Here is a 21,587-nt window from a genome sequence, read left to right as displayed (position 1 = left end):
CAATCCCATGGCATCAATTACAATCAACATAGAAGAAGAGAGATGTGATTATGTATGTATTACATTGTGATACAGATCATCTTCTGCAGACACACCAGAGATGGAAAATGGTTTCTGCACCATCCTTGTTGTCCATGAATTATCTGAACCACAGTGGTGGCATGTCTCCTGTACTTGCAGCCATTTTCAGATGTTGCCGATGATGGTATGATTATTTGATTCTACTAGAATAAATTTTCCAATGGAAGGTTTGCCTTTCCACATAAAGGTTTGTATCAGCTTTTTATTTTGCACTTGTCTGTAATCTCTCTCTCTGTCTCTGTGTTTCTTCTGAGGTATTTTATCTTCTGAGGTGTTCTATCTCTTTAAGAAACACATATCCAATTTTTCTGGGGTAACAGCTGAAATGCTACCATTTCCAAGATGATACTGCAGCATCATAAGCAATGGCAGCATTTGTGAAGAGGACAGTCTTCCCTATGGGCATTTGAATATGTCTTTCTAGTGTCCCTCTGTATATCTCTGAAACAACAAATCAGTCTGGATTTTCTCGTGTTTACTTATACAAATGTTGGCTCCATCTGATCTAACCTTCTCCTTGCCTCCCTTGAGTGTCAGCTGGAGTCCTGAACAAATTAGTGCTCTCCTGGGTATCTCGGGTGCTATGGTCACTCAGCACGGAAGCTTCCAGCTCAGCTTGGCTTTAGAAAGCTATGAGCACAAACGGTAAAGAAAGGAAAGATCATGTTCGTTCTGGCAACAGGTGGTTAAAGCAGGAATGTGCAGAGGATGCAACTGGGAGAGCTGCTGGACAGATTCCTCATTTTTGTTAAAGAGTGGAAACATATGCAGGTTAAGCCCAGAGAGATGCATCTGAGGGTAGAACATGATTGGAAGGAGTGACTATAGTTTTTATTGATAATACATATTTTAGTTTCCCTTCCCCTAGAATATGAAGAATGCTCCTCTGCAGGAATAATCCATTCCTTTTGCTGAGATAAATGATTCAGACTTCTTCCTCATGGTTCACTCCATTGTAAATACAATTAGTGACTCAGAATGTTTCATTTCCTGCAAATACAATTTTTGCCTTGTAAAACAGTATCTCCTCCTATTAACCCTTTAGTGATAGAGTAACAATCACTACAAGTACAGGAAACTTATCTTAGACCAGCTGAGTTCAGTTGGAGAACAACTGGTTTAGATCTGCTCCTACTATTAAGGGAGGAATGTCTTTATTTGTATTACACATGATGATTAGTTCCGATTATCTCTGCAGAGCTTTAAATAAACAGGGACTTTAGTGTCTGATTAAAGAAATAATGAGTTCTGAATTATTTCTTCCATGTGAGTGGAATTTAGGGAAATTCCTCATATGAACCAAACCCCAAGAAGGCAAGGTTCTCCTTCAGTAGGCATGTACGCAGTTTCTCCAGCATCTACCTCATCTTTGTCAGATGGTGTAAACCAGCATAGCTTTTGTTGGCATCAGTGGAGCAGGGACAATTTTCACCAAATGAGCCTCTGGCTCTGTTTTTTCTGCCTTCCTGTAAGAGTGCTATTTGCAAATGGAATGCTGTGTTATTGCACTTCCCAAAAAGGACACAGCAATGAACCTGCATGCATTTTGCTTCTACCCTGTGAAGAATTTTACCATCCTGAAGAAAAATCTCTATGCTGAAGCTTCAGTTCTGTGATACTGAAGAGTTGTTTTCACACCATTCATACCTTTTACCGTCAGATGGTTTTTCCTGCAGTAAACATGAGACATGCATATGCACGCACTCAAGGCCAAGCTTCAACCCCATTAAGAACCAACAGCATGGTTTCATGGACTTCCAAACTCTTTGTATGAGCAGCAGCAGCTAGAGATTTCCTCTACTGCTGACAGTCTACAACAGAAAGGAGGTATTTGGGGAAGTTCTGAAAGATGCTGGCACAGCAAAGGAGTAGCAGCACTATGCTTGCAATCAGATGGACTTAACAGTGAGACTCAGGTTGTGGTATTGACTGCCAGAGAGACTAAACAACAGCACAGGGACTGAAAAAGTATCAGAGGTATTTCCCCAAAGATTAGCTACCCATGTTGCCGTTGTAGGAGAGGGAAGGAAACTTCAGGCTCTCTGACAAAACCTGAAATAGGTCACTAGAAGCAAGTAAACCTCAGAAACGTTGACCTGCCTGAGACTCCAAGAATTTCCATGTGCAAGAGAATAATGCATTAAGGGAATTCAACAATATTACTTCAAATTTCCTCAGAAATTCCTCAGGAAAAGGGAGCCTCAGTACATAACTAAAAAGAGATAGTAAATCTCACATGAAATATCCACTAGGGAGAAATGTGGAAGGAAGCTAGCACATTAGCACATGGCCAAGAACTACAGGACGGAGACAAAATCCAGCCCCTCAGTTTGTCTGTGTTGAGGTAGTCCGGGTCAACATACCATTCTCTAGTTGAAAGAGGATCTTTGTCCTGTTCTGGAGGTAAAGGAGCTGAAAAAGGAGAAACTCTCCAGAGTCTTCTTTCCTGGGCTATATCTTACAGCTGCTCTACAGGAAGTTGCAATTTGCCCAGCAGAGCCAGTAGATAAAATTCACCAGTGCTGCTTTAGTTACTGTGGAGAGGGTCTGGCTCAATGTGCCATCACTGAGGCATGAGGTGCATGAGGCATGTATAAGAACAGCTGAACTTCAAGTCTTAGTCTCAAGGATGTTCAAATATCTCACTGGAAACCAGAGGAACTCAGCTTCTAAGTCACTTTGAAAAACCAGAGTTCACCTTATTCCTCATGTAGAAACCTTCCAAATGTTTATCCACATGTCAATCTTTAAAGTGCATAGAAATATCACATTTGCTAGGTCTTTTGTATAGCTGGGAAATTATAGTAACAGTTGGGGGATTTAACCTCTATTTTTGTAATTTTGGTGGGATGTGTGTTTCTGAGACAATGTAGCTGGTAAAATTCTTCCATTCCAGCAGGGTGAGTAAGAAAGCTCTTCTTGCAGGACCTGAAGTAAAAAACTGTCACATCAGCAGTGACAGAAATCACCCTATGCTGTGCAGGGGATTGTCCCCACATGCTCCTGACTTTAGTCTAGAAAAAGCTCCATGACTTCCTCCTGCATTTAATTTCCAAAATTAAAATTCACAGACCTGGTAGCCCTTTAGGGGAGCAGCAAATTTTTCCACCCTTCATGCAGTGGTCCCTTTTCCCAAATCACACTCGGTGTAAGTAATTTGCAGTCAAAGATTACAGACCTCAACACAACCTTTACCCTCTGTTGATGAAAGCCAACAGCAATCCGTTAGTTCTGCCTGTTATATGATGGAATGACTGAATGCACTTTGTACAGCGGCATAAATATGCCTCCTCTGAGGTACACTGTGCCTATACACTGAAAACTTACACACTGCTCACTGGGAGATCTAAGCTCATCTAAGAGGTTTGGGAAGGGGCACAGGTCCTTTCTTCATGGAGCACAGTGGTTTGGCATTCACAATGTGGACTTTGAAAGATGAATAAAAAGCCACAGTTGAGCATTAGCTTTCTCTTACCTTCGCAGGAGTAGGTATTTGCTGCAGAGTTGACACCACTGTTCTGAGTAGTGACGGGGGAGGGCAGCATCAGATGACCCTTCCCTTCACCCCCTAACCTGTAGCCAAAGTTTGGCAGTCCTACTGCCCACAGATTTGGAGAAAACCAGTGGTACATGAGTGGCAGGACCTCATACAATTTTTGTATACTGGCTGACTGAGGAACATCTCAGAGCAGGAGCCAGGTCATCTTCTTCCGCATGCCTCCCTACTTCACTGAGAAGGAAGCATGAGGCTGGATAGGGCTGAGAGGCTGAAGTGAGGATAGGAAGATGTGGAGGGGGAAAGAAAGGGGGAAAAGGGCTGGCAGAAGCAGTGGGGTGAAGAACAGATAGAAACCAGAAAAAGGAAGGATTTTCATGTCTCCCTTTGACACACCAGCACAATTCATGAGAAAGGCAAGCTTTTGATAAGGAAAATATTGTATTCTCATTGTTAGCTTAAATATTTGCAGAGTCCTGAGATCAGAGAAACACTTTGGGTGCCATCACGCATGCAGCCAGCCATCACATTAAAGGCAGGGATAAGCACAGCAATATCACCCCAGTATTATTTTAGTCATGAATGAATATGAATGCTGCACTGAGGGTTGGAGGGTTGCAGATGGGATCAAGAGGTGGCTCATAAAACAATCTTGACCTTAAGAGCGGCTTCACACCCTGAGAGAGCTTGTGTGCATCTGTGGGAAAGCAGCCCCCGCAGACCTCGCCGCTATACCTCCACCAGATGTGAGGGCCCATGGGCAGCATCTGGTGCTGCACAGCTCCAAAACTGAGTGCACCAATGTTCTATGAAAATCCACATCACACACTGCACAAATAAGTGAAAGCAGAGTGCTGCAGGGTAGATGCAACATCAAAAACTAGGCTGCCAAAAACTGTAATCTTCCGCTAGGAAATTTATTGCTTGGAGAACCCTGTGCTATTCCCACATGAAGATATTTGCTGCTGATGGAGCCATGGATCTGTGCCAGCTGCTTCTGCATGCAGCACGCAGGGTTGGGGTGCCAGGGCACCCCACAAGTCAGCAGGGGCAAAGCTCTGCTTCTGCTCTAGGGTTCACAAGTGATTGCACACCTGCACATGCAGGCATCCCACTGACACTGTGCCACTACTCCCACCACCCTGGTAGTAATTTTCTTGCTTTGGCTTATTTTTAAGGACGCAGTGGGTACATTTCCATGCTGGGACACCCCTGTGAAGTGGTACATGAGCTTGTGCTTTGTGCCCATGGAGAGAAGAGGGGCGTAACTGGGGGACTGATGGGACAAGCCCTCTGTCCCTGATCCAATCCCACCAAACAAAGGGTGCTTGTCGAAGGAAAAGGAAAATCAGCCTCCCCACCCAGCTGGGGACCAGGTCCACGTGGCTCAGAGTGCAAACATCATATGCCCTTGCTTCTGTCTTTCTCATTTCTGTTTTTACTGATCTCACACACACACACACATACTATTTTTAACCTCCAAAAATAAGTTAGTAGGAATTTTTTTCCTATTGGCTACAAGCTCTGGTAAAATGACTGCATATATTGACTAGATTTTGTCTCCAAACACGTTGAAATATTTGTGTGAGGGTTTTGTATTGGGACCTGTCAGAGTGCTGTACAGGTTGATGCAAGTAATACACTGGTTGCCACAATACTGAGAATGTTGGGATCCCTCGACTGGCCCAAGCACAGCTCAGTGCACAAAGCACTTCTTATACTCAGCCCTGAGCAGCCCAGCCTCACGCTAACAAAGGCTGGGAGTTCATTTAGCTCATTGCAATCTGTGGATTCATTCACAAATGTTTTCCAGCAGATGTGCAAGCCCCTTTAGAAATGGCACATCCGTAGATGGCTGTGCATCGCGTATGAACATGCTTTGCTTCATCACTTTTAACATACTTCTTAGAAACCCTTGGCTCCAGGCTTAAAAACCACAGATTTCAGCTGCATGCAGAGTTTCCACTTATAAACGACTCTTCTTTGCCTCAATGGCCATGCTTGTCCTGAGGAAATGTGACTTAGACAGGAGACATTTCCTTTGTTTCTTTTTCAACTTCAGTTGACAGGGGACATGCCCACTGTGCCACAGGACCTGCTGTGGGGTTTTAAAGCTTGTATTACACCCAGATGGTAGGTGCTGACAGAGTTAGCTTTGGGTGTGAGAGATGGCTGGCAGGCACTGTGAGGCTTGGGGCTGGCCTGTGAGGCTGGACCATCCATTCCCAGTAGCCATGGGGTGATACAGGCCACCCTGTGACAGCCTCATTCTTTGAAGGCTGTGACATGTACACAGTGCCGTGAGGCAGGGGAACATCAGCAGGCAGCTTTGGGAAGGTGGCTGCCTCGAGAGCCACCCTGTTTGTATTGTGATGGAGAGGATTGGTTTCAGACAGATAGACCTCGACACCAGGTCAGTATCCATCATCTTGGCCAAACCACCCAGGCTGCTGGCTTCAGGGACAGTCTGTGTGTCTGGGCTCACAATGACATGGAGGCTGCTGGCAGGACTGGTCTCCTTGTAGGAGTGTGGGTCCTAGGCTGGGAGTAACCATGAATGATCCTTTTGTCCCCTTTCCCCCCTCCCCTTCTTCACACTAGCACATATATATCCTCAGGTGGCCAAGGACCAGGGTATAAATTTGACTTCTCCTTAGTCAAAACTTCCACTAATTTGATCATGGTTTTGCCAAGGAAGGAATAAATATGGAGCAGGGACTTTGGGGATTTGTGCTATGAAAGTGAGAGCTGGAGAAACCGAGACTGAAGCAAATTTTTGAAGCAAGCGGTCAGATCCAGGCATCCTGGCTCCTTTCTGTATGTAAATCTGGCCAAGCTTCTACCCCCGGCCTCAACACCTGCCCCCATGTAGAGCACAGATTACCAATTGCTAGTGGGAGACCTCTGACAATAGATAACAACAACATCCTGAGTTTCATGAGGGTCAAGTCTGCTCTAGGTCAGGCCAAGCCACAAGGGTTGAGAGCCAGCTTCCTACTGCTGAGCCTGTGCACTGGTGTTGTGCACAGCTCTTTGTCCAAACCTCTGCAACACGCTTATCGAGCATACCCATATTAAGGCAAACTGGAAATTTCACACTTCTGAATGCAAAATAGATCACTCCATACAATTCTCCCATTTGTGCAAGTGTATTTTGCCTTGGTGCCAGCATATTTCCAGGTACAGCATATATCCCTATCTTGTGAAAATTCAGACACTTCTTGTCTGCGGCCTGAAAATTTGAGATTTGTCTTTTCCATATAAGCTTTAATGCCCAGTCTAGGAGCAGTTTAAATACCCAAAGGACTGGGGTTAAAACTAGCTGAATGATCCCCAAAGCAGTCTTAAAAATGAATTTCCTGTTCCCTCAGGTGTGGGGAAGTCCTTTCCTTGCAGCTGGGCCAATGAATCGGGCACCTTATTTATTTCATTTTCCCATTAGCCAGTGTGTAATAAAGCACCACAGACATCAAGCATGATTTAAATCTCCCCTTCTACTTCTGCTCAATATGCATGTCTGTGTAAGGTATAGGATTTTTTCCCTTGCTCTCTTTTCTGTTTCAATTTATCTCCCTCACCCAGGAGTTTGCTGGTGAATACAATGGCTTCAGACTGGAGAGAGCTGCAGCTAATTTTCTTGTTCTGTTTGAATAAATGGCTGTTGACTCTTACAGAAGTATGTTAGCCTTCTCATGTGGTTTTAATCTCCTTAAGTCCCAGCCACAGAGTTACTTAGGCCTGTTGCATAAAAAATACACCTTTCATACATGGCTGTATATGTCCTTGTTTCATTCTTTTTCTGCATATTCAGCTCTAAAAATACTGACCTTGGGAAGGTCCCATTGTAAATGCGTTTTTCTGAACACTCTAGTTCTTCTTGTTCAGGTAGCTTTTACTGCTTGTCCTACCATGAACGAGGAAGGGAAGCCTCCACACCTTGGGAAAAGTATAAATTTCTTGTTGTAGGAATCAGGGTCCTTGTGGGCATAAGTGCACCTTGCCACATGCCCTGCATTGGCCAAGGGAGCGACTGCATGGTGAGATCCCAGTTCGACGCTACCCTCTGAAGCTCAGCTGTCATATCCCATGGCCTCACTCTTCCTGCTATCCTTAGGATTCTTAAGATAGCACTCAAGGAGTGCTGCTGAAATCTTCCCAGTATCCCCAAGGACAGACGGTTACTAGGGAAGCTAAAAGCATAGAGGTCCAACAAAACTGGCAGCCTGTCATGGTGTCTTTCCACCACAGTAAGCTACACACGGGTTATTCACAATAAACCAGGTGGCACCCAAATAAGTTTTGCCTTCTGTCGTGGTTAGTCTCTATAAGGGCTCAGGAATGAATCAAGTCTATTACTCCATTTCATACATTTCCATAAGGTGGGGTGGCCTCCCTCTGGATACAGTGTCTAGAAAATAAAGTGTTGAGGTCTAAGGACAAAGGTTCACAGTCTTCTTAAACTGGCATAAGGTGATAACTTGCCCTTGGTCAAGGTGGATTGGGTTAGAGAACACCCAGGCAAACTCAACATCCACAGGTCCTGACAGGATATATCCATGAATGCTGCGAGAGCTGGTGAACACCATAGTGAGACCACTCACAACATCTTTGGAATGTCATGGAGATCAGGAGAGGTGCCTGAGGATTGGAAGAAAGAAAATGTCACCCTGGTCTTCAGAAGGGGCCAGAAGGAAGACTCAGGGAACTGCCAGCCAGCCAGCCTCACCTCAATCCCTGGTAAGGTTATAGAAAGGTTATATAGTGCTTCATTCTGGAAGCCATGTGTATCCACAGGGATGACAAGAAGGTGATCAGGAGTAGTCAGCATGGATTCACTGAAAGTAAATCATGCTTGGCCTACCTGATGGCTTTCTGTGATGAAATAATTATTTACCTGAATGCATGAGGAGACAGCAGTGAGTATTGTCCACCTCAACTTCAGCAAGGCTTTTGACAGTGTCTCTCAAAATATCCTTATAGGCAAACTCAGGAATTGTGGACTGGATGAGTGGGCAGTGAGGTGGACTGAGAACTGGCTGAACAGCAGATCCCAGATGGTCACAATCAGTGGCACAGGGTCTGGCTGGGGACTTGTCACGAGTGGTGTCCTGCAAGGTTCAATACAGGCCCAGTACTGTTTAACTTATTCATTAATGACATTAAAGGCCTTCTCAGCAGCAAGTTCACTGACAACACAGAGCTGGGAGGACTGGCCAATACCCCAGAGTTCTGTGAGCCCTCCAGAAGGATCCTGACAGGTAGGAGAGATGGGCAGAGAAGAACCATCTGGAATTCAGCAAAGGCAAATGCAGGTCCTACACCTGGGAATGAATAAACCCCTGCACCAGCACAGGCTCGGGGCTGACCTGCTGGGAAGCAGCTCTGTGGAGAAGGATCTTTGGTTATGCATGTTGAAGGCATCCTCTGAGAACAGCAGAAGAGACATGAAGGGCAGAGTTTCAGTGGTCACAGATCCTGACATCTGTATGTTCAGGTGAGAGCTGGGAAATAAGCTTTGGGAAGGATGTTTTGAGATTTAAATGCCTAGCAGAGTTGGGGCAAAAAAATCGTATTCAAGTGCTTTTGTGGATCCAACACATAGAACTTTGAAGGTACAAATGCAGCACACTTGGCAAATAAGCTTGGCAATTAGTTATGCTCTTGAGAACCAGTAACATACAATAAAAAGATCTATCATATTCTACAGATGATAGGAATTTTATGTATCACTTATGTATCTTTGGTATAGGTTTTAGCATATGGAATCAAAACTCATGAGCATGAGGAAAACCAGTGGATATCCACTGTGTCCTTTTCACAATACCATTCTGTCAAGCATAAATTGGTCAGACATTTCAACTTATTTACTGTCATTTCTCAGCTATAAATATTCCGAATGGTTTCAAATACTCAGACCTTGCCATAGCATCCACAATAATGAAAAGTGCAAGTATTTTGCAAACTGAACAGCATCTGGATTGTTCAACAGCTTAAAGATATGTAGCAGAAGTTAAAACTTGGTGAAGTAACCTTTGAAGGACAACATATTCCTCCTTTTAATATTTGTTGTTAACTCAGAGGATTCAGGTTAATTATTTTGCTTCCAGCATATAAATCAACAGTTTGACTTTGCTAGATGCACAGTTCTGTTCCTCTGAATCCTAGAAGCATACTGTTTACACAACATAATCAGCAAATTAAAATTATCTTGTTCACAGAGGATCTGGTTCCCACAAAATATCCACACCCTTCCTTGATCATGAATTATGGGTGTCTGGAGTCTTTACCAGAAACTTGGCTGGGCTATGTAAAATAATTTTCTGGAGAGTGTGTTTTATTTTGAACGAAGCAAGCAGGCAAGAGGCCAGTAGGATTAAAATGGATTCTTTCTTTAAAACAACTCACAAAATACAGCAGTTCCTACCATTTTGTTAGTGTTGCCTATTTCTTTCCAGATCCCTTTTCCAGGCTTTGACTGGTGCTCTCAAGTACACTCTGCATCTCTCAGGGCACATCAGAGGGTGGCTGCTGCCCAGGGCCAGTCGCCACCAGAGAGCCAGTGGACACGAGAACAAGGAGACTCTTATAGGAGCCCCAGCTGCCAAGTCACTGGGTCCATTATCCCAACCCTAGCATGAGGAAGGGACATCCATCTTTCTGCTCATTCAGCTTAAGGGAAATAATTCCTCCAGGTATGATTTGTAAATACTGTGATGCTTTAATTCTCTGAAATCATAAAAAAGAGCTCTCAGATTCCCTGATGAAAAAGGGAATGCTCTGTCTCTATCTAATATTATGTTGCGTTCAAAGCTCTCTGAATTTATTTGGACAGTATTAACAGAAGTTTATTGAATACGGGCAAAATAATAAATGAACCACATCCACAAGAGCTGGGATAACGAGGAACTCTGGCAGCACCAAGAACTGTCCTGCTTGACCAAGCACAATGCAGTTACCTTCTCCACTCCCAGCAAAATCTACCTGTGTGATCTCCTTTAAGTCACTGCAACATTTTTCTCCTTGTTGAATTTGATAAAAAACAGAGAAACCAGACAAACCTGAAACAAGAGATATGGACTTCCTTTGCTGAAGAAGAGGTACCCTGACAGTAACAAACAAACTTAACTTTAGTGTCATGAAAGATACCAGAATATTGTACAAAATACTTCTTGGTGCAATGAAATTAAACCAAATCATTTAGCGATGACCTCTGACAGGAGAAATCAAGTCTGTGTCTTAAACTCCTGCCACAATGATTGTTTCAATGTCAGTTGTCTGTCTGCTGTCATACCTGGAGAGCCCTGGATCCTGCCCTACGCCTGTGTCAGCAGAGCTTAAGTGTTTCTGAGGTCAAGCAGTAGCCACCCCTAAAGGCCCATGAAAGTACTTGCTCTTACCCACTGCCCTTGGGTCTTCATCATACAGGAACCAAGGCCACTGCCCTGAAAGAATAGATAATCCTTTTGCTATCTGACCTGCAGAGAGCCAAGAAATGGCCTCTCCCACAACGAAAAATCTTTCCTGCCTCATGACACCCTCATTACAAAAGTGGCCTTGCCACCTCTTTAATCACTACTCCTTTTTTCTTATTTTGTCTTGCACTGTTCACTGCTTATTAGTTTGCTCAGCTCAAGGAGTTTGACTTTTACAGGTTGTCAACACCATAGGGACTAACCCTTTCAGAGCACCCTGAGCTGTGGGAACAACTGCTCATCCCATGCCAGCCCCTGTTCCAAAACTGCTTCTTCCCTGTGCCACATCTCACAGCTGAGGCTGGGATGGACAGAGGTGAGCCCTTCTAGGCTAGGACAAACAACACTGAAAATGAGGGAGAAAAAGCATAAAAAATGCACAAGAGCCCTGTAGCTGCAATTGGCAGCTGTGTAGTTAGGAGGACTTAGAGGGCTCCAGAAAGAAAGCATTTCTCTGTGCACTTTCCAAGACTTGTTTTGAAAAGATGCCAGGCAGAGCTCTTCAGAGCTAAGTGCAAGAAGTAAGCATGATGGTGACATCTTTAAAACTGGCCAGCTACCAGTGGGCTTTTACAGGGCCAGAGTGATAAGGCTGGCAGAAGATTATTTTCTTTGTTGTTGTGAAATCACATAGTGCTACTTCTTACATCTGTTTAGGTATTTATCCAAGAATACGTGCTAAAAAAATACCTATGTCACTGAGACAAGAGCAATTTATTGTAATTTATATGAGAAGGTTGACATTCCAGCATTAAGTAAAAAAAATATTCTTGACATTTACCATTTTTAAATCACCTCTGGGCAGGATATCCAGTCAGACATTGCCACAGTCCAATTAACCAGATAAGAGGAGGGACAACAGTTAACATTCAAAAATACACAGTTCTCCCCCCTTCCCTTGCCTGAAAATAAAAAATAATTAGAGTAGGATTATACATTTGTTATCATGTGTATTAGTAATCAGCCCAAGGGCATGGAGAAGAGACCTTTTGACAAAGCAGAAATTAGTAAGAAATAACTTAGGGAGATCTGCTTAGAGCAGATTAGAATTGTCGTTGAAAAGGTTTCCCCCTCCCCAGAAGATGCTTGGAGTTGCAGTATCATATTAGGGGAAAATACTACAAAGGCTGCCAAAAAAGCATCAGAAGAAAATTAATGTAAGAGGAAAGGCTGAAGCCTGATGGTGTTCCAAAGATTACTGGCTTAATTGTCAGAATTTCTCTAGTCCGGCTTTTGTACTATCAGCAATAGGTCCAGAGTTAAAATAAAATAAGTGTGTTCTATTTCTACTTTCTGATACTACTGAAGTGGATGTAGCAATTTATTTCCTACATGTGGTATTTTCTTTGGCTTATAAGGGAACCAACACAGAGATCCACTGTACTGCAAAAAAAATTTGTATTTTGGTGTCAAAAAGGGTCACATTTCTGACTTCTGCTATTTCTGATCTGAGTGACAATGAAAATTGTTTTCGTGTGCAAGACAGATGGGTCATCTTGAAGCTTGTGGAAGTTAATTATGCTTCAAATCAGAGGGAAGAAGGAAAGGACTATTCCTGAAAATAAGTAAACACAAAAGATACAAATGTACTAAAAATTGTCACCCAGCCACTAGAGTGAGAACTGGGAGTCAGGGGTTTTCAGTGCTTCAAACAAGTGAGAAATGGAGCCAGGGAGGGAGGGGAAGAGCAGGGAAATACTTCTTTCAGTGACAAATTCCATCCTACAGGTATATAAATATCCCCACACAAGAGGAAGAAGATCTGCCCAAGAAGACAAACAGTAAGACATGCTGATGAATTTATGTATTTTCCTGGTGTAGTTCCACTGCTGCATATCCTGTTTCCTTCTGGTCATTTAAGTATGTAAAAAACCAAACCAAACAAAGCAAAATTCACTAGTGCCTTTTGTACTGTGAAGTGGAACCAAACAAAGCAAAATTCACTAGTGCCTTTTGTACTGTGAAGTGGAAAGAGGAAAGAGAAAAAAATAATGCTGGTTCCAAGAGCACACACTACATCAATTTCTGTAGAAAAATTGAGGCTTGTAAGGTTCTATTAATGAAATAAATTCCCTGTGTATGACAAAAACTTCCTAACTTAAAGCTTTCACTGATAGAAGTAGGTACATTCTCCTATGTACATTAAAGCCATCAGAAGCAGTTTTGTAATCACACTTCAGCTATTGCTTCCTGTCCAAGCACAGTGTAATCAGGAGAGGGAAGTGCTCCTGCCCTTAACTTAGAAGCCCTTAGTATGAAGTAGCAGCAGTTGTTTTTTTCCCAGATGAAAGACTCAAAAGCAGAACCATTTTTCCTACGCTATTTAATGAGATAAGACAAACCTGAAGTGAAATCTTTGCCTTAGAAGAAGACTCTAAAAAATAATATTTGCATGCAATTGCACATGGTAAGATCATTCTTAAAAACACAAGACTTAAGTGCATGAGAGCAATATTTAACATGAAGAAGGGAAAGGTGGGTCCTCTTTAGTATCTGCAGTGTGAAATTCTGTGTTTTTCCCTGCATCTGTGGAATTTAACAAATATTCCCACTCAAGATTTGTGAGATTTGTTTTAGCAGAGCAGTCAGGAAAGTCTTTCTCTTTCTACCTGCTCTCCAAGATACTGTGGTAAAACAAACCATTCCTTTCTCAGTCTGTCTGCATGGTTCCTCATTATTAATTGTATTTCCCAAGCTTCAGGAGTGTCTTCATTAACCTTAGGAAGTCTTGTTTTCAAACTCCAAATGTGGTTTCTTCTCTGATCCTTCTTACAACCCCCTCTTTAAAATGAAAGGCTCCCATTCATAGTTACCCTTTCTTTCCTTCTCTTTTGCCAGTTTTCAGTCCAATATGCTCATTGTCCTTCTATTCCATGACTTCAGACCTTAGACATTTTAACCAACAGTGGAGAATGTTGTCAACTGCTTTCTGAAAAACGGAGTCTATAATATCCTTTCCGCTTCCTTACCAGGGCAGTAATTTCCTCAAAGAATTCCAACAAATTAGTTAGGCATGATCTCCTTTCTCTGAATTGATGTTAGCTGTCTTTAATCAAGCTCTGCTTTTCCAAGTGTTCCCTATTTGATTCCTTAAAGGAGTTTCAGAGTCTTTTCCCTTCAGTGAAGTTAAACTGACAAGTCTGATTTTTCCCAGTGTTTGGGGAAGCTGTCTCCTTTTTTTCCTTAAGAAAAAAGGATGAGAAATAAATTTCAAGTAATTTCAATAGCCTCCCATCTAGAGACACTTATTCCCCTGGATTCTTAAGCACCATTTTTGCTGTTAAGAAAGGGAATGCATACTAAGAAGACAAGGATGAGAATGAAGAAACACAACACTACAGATGACAACTTTGTGTAATCAGATGGTATATTTTGAAAGCTGGAAACCAGATAATAACAAGTAGTTCTGATGAAGCCTAAGATTTGCATGGATCAAACTCATGTCCAGTTCCTCCTACAGGCAAGCAGCAACTGGGACCCATATAACCCTACAGCACTTCCTCATGGACCTCACTGTGGAACATCTGCTGAAACGTGACATGGTTTGTGTTGAAGTCTTTGGTGCATGTACTTAAGGGGCTTTCAGGCTTCCCCCTGAGGTCTCCTTCACTTCAAGCATGAGTAAATTGGGAAGGGGGATGTGAGAGATTAGTCCATCAGTCTGCATGTCTTCCTGTACACACAAATGATGTAGTGCATGACCTGGCTTCATGATGGCATGAACCTCTCTGCACGCATTGCTGAGTGCAACTGCATCTGTGTTGAAGCCAATTATTTGCCTTGCAGTGCCATAGCCTATCTCTTGCTCTTGGTGGATATTTGCTGGCCATATCCAGTAACCTCTCACTGCACTATGACGGGCAGGCAGACCACAGTGAGGTGGGAGGCTGTAACCCAGCCTCACCTGCAGTGCCTCAGGACAGGGCAGCCTGGGAGCCTGGCACAGGGCACTTGCCATACCCCACTGCTGTCACGCCTGGGTTTGGCCTTTTTTGTGGGTGGGTTTCATTGTAATCTTTCCATAAATCACCCCTTTCTTCAGATGCAAGCTTCATTCCCACTGTCCTCTAGGGACAGAGACAGAGGACAGACAAGAGCAGAGCTGCCTCGGGGAAGGGGACAAAGGCATGATCATACAGGATGGCTTTGTACCTGGCCATTGCACCTGGTCTCATGAAGTAGCAAAATGCCCAACATGTAATTGCATTTGAGAAAAAAAAGAAGTTTTCACCACTGTCATTGGTACGAAAAGGGAAATAAAAAGCATCAAAGAAAATAAGGAGGTTCTGCCTCTTCAAAGTATACGAGATTCACTCAAAGTTACAGCAATAAGCACATCCCATGAAACTTTACATTTTGGTACAAAATTGGATTGTATGCACCATGCATTTCTTGGATTCTCATCTCTGCAAGTGATACCGTATTGATCTAAGATTAGAAATAAGAAATCCCTGTGTCAGTAGGTTTCCATAGAGAGTGAAGGTGACTGCTGGATCCTTCTCATTTCAAACACAGATTGTTAACACAGATTGTTAACACAGACTGTTCTGGGAACACATAATTTACTGCTCAGAAGGAAAGGAGATTCTAGAGGCTGCAGAATCTCTCACAGGTAAGGAATATACATTTTAAAAGATAGCAGAATCAGTCATTAACATTAATTGTTCTTTTAACACTGGGTAGCCCTCAAAGCTGTTTCTTTACGCTTAAAAGAACAATATCCATTTCCTACTTCTGAGTCCACTTATTTCCTTCTTGCCACTAAGCACCATTCTTAAAGCATCAGAGTTCTGGAAAGGGAGTTTCATAAACTCTCTCTTAAAACCTTTTCCCTCTTTAAAAAAACAACTCCCCCATAAAAACAAACAAATAAACAAAAACCAAAACCCAAAAAAAGATAGGTTGTTTGCTTTTGTTACTCCTACTCTAAAAGTATTCAGAACCTCATCTCTCTGCCATTCTTATTTTCTTTCTTCCTGTTTCCAGATTTCATGACCCATCCCTTTGTCCTTGTGCTAAAATTTCCCTTTGACTTAAATATATCTTTTTGTTTCCTGGAAGGTCTCCTCTCTTTTTGCCATTCTCCTTCCTTTCTCATTTCTGATGTCTGCTTTACAAAGTCTTATCTCACTCATGACAGCTTGTCTAAAAAATATTTTGGATGGATTTGTTCCACTAAGCTGGAAGTCTTTTAGAGTTTTGGTTTCAGGAGGAAAGTGACTCAGACAGGTCTGCTGAACTGCAGGTAACTGACCTTAGCTTGTGGCATATCTCAGGTAAATTGTGTCACTTTGAAACACAGCAGAAGGGATTAAAACTAATATTTGAGACAGGAGCATAAGCATGGTCATTCAGTTGTGTTGCTTAGACTTGTTCTGGAACAAAATACAGCAGACACCCCAGCTTCTGTAAATCTTACTCCATTGTCTGGGGTTTTTTTTTTTTCAGAACTGATGAGAACTAATGGTCTGTAAAAGGCAGCAGACAATCCTACTTTACGAAACAGCTCCCGGGGCTAGTACAGGATCTGGCGAAATGGTGAGGGTGTCAGCCCAACACTGAAAAGTTGCTCTTACAGTCAGAGAAGAGGGAAAGCAGTGGCATGGGAGCCTCAACTGCCAGCCCATGGGTTAAAGCATGGTACCCTTCCCAGCCCTGGCTGGAGAGCTGAGCACACAAGGATGAGCTGGAGGAAGCTGCCAGCAGAAAGTGAGTTTCATAGCATTACTCAGAAAGCCAAATCATATTAATCTTATAATTAATTCCTGCAATGCTAATGAAGGATAGCCTTGCAAGACTGGTGAAAGGACAAAACAGGGACACTTTAAAAATATATATTTATAAACTAATTGGGAAGTATATTGTGCATGGTTTTATGCAGCAGTCAGATGACCTTCTTCTTTTGTAACCAGCAGCTTTTCACCACAGTGGACACACTGTCTCCAAGGCTGTCCAGTGCTGTGTAGAACCCAACAGAGGAGCAGAAAGAGCAGGCACACTTAATCCCTGACATTTCAGTCCCATGACAGCCCAAGCAGGCAGCAGCAACTCCATTATTAAATCTCAGCCCAACTCAGAGAGTGTTTCCAGACCTTCTTCAAAACCAATAAAACACTATTTTTAAAAAGCCAGGAATGCTGGTGTTTTGATGAACCATTAAAAGACACATTCTACTGCTACAATTTTATCATTTACCTATGTTACTAAGACTTACAGCAGCTTCTTCATATTATCAGGTTTGACATTTTTGATAGATTTCTAATTGACCTGACATAACTGCACCTGAAAATGTATTCTTGCTACATATCTGATGCCTTATGCAGTTCCACTAAAAATTCTGTGATTCAGCAGATTTTACACAGTTTGAGTTTGCCTTGAAAACAGGCCTTCAGTTAAAGATGTACCTTCTTTCTCAATTCCTATTCACAGGTTCTTTTTTTTTTGGCTAGCTTTCCTATGCTGACTGCTAGGCTGGCCCTCAGCAGACCACCCCACACCACTCACCCTTAGACCTCTACATGAGTGCAGATGCTGATTTTGTCTTTTTGATTCCTGCTGTGCCCCTTGTCCTGACTCAGCATCCTGGTGAGAGCAACGTGATTACTGCTACCATTGTCACTCAGCTGGTGAGGTTCCTTGCCGTGGTTATTTGCCTGTGGTAGCTTCAAAGACCATCAGCATCACCTCCCTGGGGTTTACCAGATGCAGGTTAGCAGTTGCCTGCTTTGTACTACATGACCATTGCAAAAGGACTTATGGAAGAAAACCACAAAGAAATGAACTGTAAGTGCATCCCATCCTCCTCCTGTGGTGGGCCCAGAAGCCACGGTGTTGTGAGTCTGCCTCAGTGAGAAGTGATTTCTTAGCTGACATTTGGGCATGTGGAAGGCTAATAAGTGTTCACGCTGCTTTTCAGCCAGCTAATCAAAATCGGTTGTGGTTTATTTCTAGCCTTCACCTCCATATGCACCAAGGAAAAATGTCACTGTACCGTCCACTGAAGTAATCTGTATTTTTTCCATGTCCAGTCAACTCTTGATGATATTCTCCATAGACTAACACAGAACATATGTAAATTGGAATGTAAGAACATATTTAGTATATTTACCTTTGAAAAATGAAGTTATGATGAGGAATGAACATCAAGGGGGAAAGGGGTGGGGAGATGGCTGGGAATATGTCATCAGGGCACAGCTAATCTCCAATCTGGATGCGCTGTTCCCAGGTGATCAAAAGCTGACTGAGTTTCAATCACAAATGTGGCTCCTTTCTTTTCTGCCAAGTGAGCTTGAACTCTCTGGGATAATCTACATCTTTTTCTCATTGCAAGACTTGGCACTATTCAGTAGAAATAGCATGCTTTCTCAAGGAACTGCAAGAGTAATGGAGGCTGAGGCTTTTTGAATCATAGCTGAGATGCATTAGCAAAGCTGTGGGGTACTTCCTGCAGCACCTGCCTGGCAGCACTGGGAGCTGATGGGTTTTCCCTTTCCAGATCTCCAGATGAAAACGGCTTTTAAAGAGGCAGCTCCTATTGCATGCTTGGTTTTGGCAACTAAAGGCTGATGCTTAGCTGGGAAGAGAAATCATCCATTCCTTTTCATCGTGACCTCTTTACCTTAGCTTCACTCCACATCTGGTCCTCTTACCCTAAGCCGCTGCCTGTGATACACCCTTTCTTTTTTCTATTTTTCTCCCTTTGTAACTTATCCCCCTCTTATGTTACCACCTTTCAAAATCATAATAGCTTAACATGATGTTTCCTGCTATCATTCCTTCCTCACCTCCTCACCTGTGGTCCTGGTTGCAGCCGTAAGCTCTCTGGGAAATGGGCTTCCTCCACCTCCTTTCTGCATCTGCTGGATGGGGGCCCCAGGCCTGGTTGCTCTGTAGGCTAATAAACATGCATAAAAGTAGTGATAACAAGTAGCAACTCTGCTCCTCAACTAATCAGTTCCTACTGATATGTTGAGTACTTTTTTCTTTAGAAATTGCATATCCAATAGCAGAAAATGGGAATTAATCGGTAATTTTATGTGTTGCCAATTCAAAGGACAGTAATCACCTCACCTGAGTTATGCTGCTGACCTGATGCAAAATGAATTTGGAATTCAAGTAATGGGAATACATTTTTCAGTAATCATTTGAAGATGGAATTCCTGAAGAAATTAGTGAAAATTTTTGCGTAAGAATCAATAACAAGAAAGTCCTGAACTGCTCCTTAAGAGTCCACAAGTCAAAAAAGTACTGAACTTCATCCAATAAATAATACATCGTGAATTGTTCGCACAGCTGTGCTCTACTTGCAAGGGAAGTTCAGGGGGTCTAATAATCCCTCTTCATGCAGAATATTTTGTTACATGGGGAAAACAGTAATTCAGAGGATTCTCAATTTTTCTCCTGTAATAAATTAAGAAACTTTGATTTTGGCATTTGCAGGGAAAACACTTTTTTTTCTTCACGGCTGTGAACTATCTCAGAATAGATTTTTTTTAAAGGAAATTACTAGCATGGCTGCCATTAAACAATGAGCATTGGTCCAGTAATTACTACACAGTCCCAAATGATGTAGTACAGGAAAATATATTTATCCCAGAGATAGTGTGTGGTAACTTATGGTAAAAGTTGCTTCTTTAGAAGCAGCCACCACAACTCCATCTGTTTTAGCTAAAATAGCTGTCCAAGTGACCCCAATTTCAACTTTATGAGGCTCATACTAATAGGGAAACTGAAGAAAATGAGACAGAGTTTAGCTTCATGTCACTACTCACATTTTCAAGCTCTTTATCAAGTATCTCTTAAAAGTGTCCTGTATGCTAGAGCTCCAAACGTCTGTCTGCAAGTGATGGACTCATCTTTAAAGAAACAGACCCACTTAATGTGTCGAGCTACAAACATGAGCCTATTGGTGCATATGAACTAACATGTCACCCTGTGATTGATGTTTCCCTATTACTCTGCCAAAATACATTAAGTTAAGCTCCTTTTCATCTCCACAAATAGTAGGGACTACAGATGGCCCTCATTTGTAATCCTCAGGAACTAGCACAACCAAGCAATGCGAGGGGGTGTCGGTACCCATTGCCCGCCTGAAATGGATTAGGGAGATTTCAGTATGGAGCAGCGTTGCAGGAACAAAGTAACATAGCAAGAAATAATGAAAAGGAAGGGGTGCTGACAGTGGCTGCAGGCATTATCGAACTATGCAAATGACAGTACTCTCTGAGCAGACAATCACAGAATCACATTGTCACAGAATCACAGAACAGGTAAAGTTGGAAGGGACCTGGTTCAACCTCCCTGCTCAAGCAGGGTCATCCTAGAACGTATAGCACATATGCATCCAGACAGTTCTTGAATATCTCCAGTGAGGGAGACTCCACAACTTCTCTGGGCAACCAGTGTTCCAGTGCTCAGTCACCAGCAAGGTAAAGAAGGCCCTCCTTGTGTTCAGGTGGAACCTCTGGAACTTCCTGTACATCAGTTTCTGCCCATTGCCTCTTGTCCTATTGCTGGGCACCACCAGGGAGAGCATGGATCTATTCCAGTGACACCCTCCCTTCAGATAATTACAGACATTGATGAGGTACCTTCTCAGTTGTCTCTTCTCGAGGATTAACAGGCCTAGTTCCCTCAGCCTGTCCTCATAAGAGAGATGCTCCAGCCCCTTGATCATCTTTGTAGCCCTCCACTTGACCTGCTCCAGGAGCTCCATGTCTCTCTTGTACTGAGGAGCCCAGAACTGGACACAGCACTCCAGCTGTGGCCTCACCAGGGCTGAGTAGAGGGGCAGGATCACCTCCCTTGACCTGCTGGCAATGCCCTTCCTAATGCACCCCAGGATACCATTATCCTTCTTGATGAGACGGGCACTCTGCTGGCTCATGGACAACATGTCCACCACGCCCTCCAGGTCTTTCACTACAGATCTGCTTTCTCAGCAGGTCACCCCCAGCCTGTGCATGAGGTTATTCAGATTCAGTGATATTTTAGCAGTGTGCATGACTCAAATCTGCGTACTCTCTGGTGGCATTCTGGTCCCACTGAATTTCATGGCTCACCTACTGACTTCAGTTTTGGTCAGGATTTCATCATGGCCTGAAGATTGTTGAGGTCCTGATGAAAGGCAGAAAAAGGTGGAGGTTGTTTCTTGGCACTCTTTGTCTAGTGAGCTTGTGTGACTGGGAGATGGCTGGGCATCTGCTTTTTGTAGCTGTGCAAAGCAATTCCCCTGTGGCCTCAGACTCTTTGCTGGAGGTTCCCACTGTAGGTGTCTTGGCTGTAGCTGGTCATAGAATCATGGAATGGTTGGAGTTGGCAGGGACTTTAGAGATTGTCTAATTCTAATTGCCTTTCCATGCACAGGTACACCTTCCACCAGGCTGCTCAAAGCCACATCCAAGCTGGCCTTGAATACTTCCAGGGATGGGGCATACACAACTTCTCTGAGCCTCACCACCCTCATAAGTAAAGAATTTCTTCCTTTTGTCTAATCTGAACCTACCCACTTGCAGTTGGAAGCCATTACCCCTTATCCT

This window comes from Corvus cornix, chromosome 1A (genome assembly GCF_000738735.6).
Source record: "Corvus cornix cornix isolate S_Up_H32 chromosome 1A, ASM73873v5, whole genome shotgun sequence".
Lineage (NCBI taxonomy): Eukaryota > Metazoa > Chordata > Aves > Passeriformes > Corvidae > Corvus > Corvus cornix.
This window is presented reverse-complemented; position numbering follows the sequence as displayed.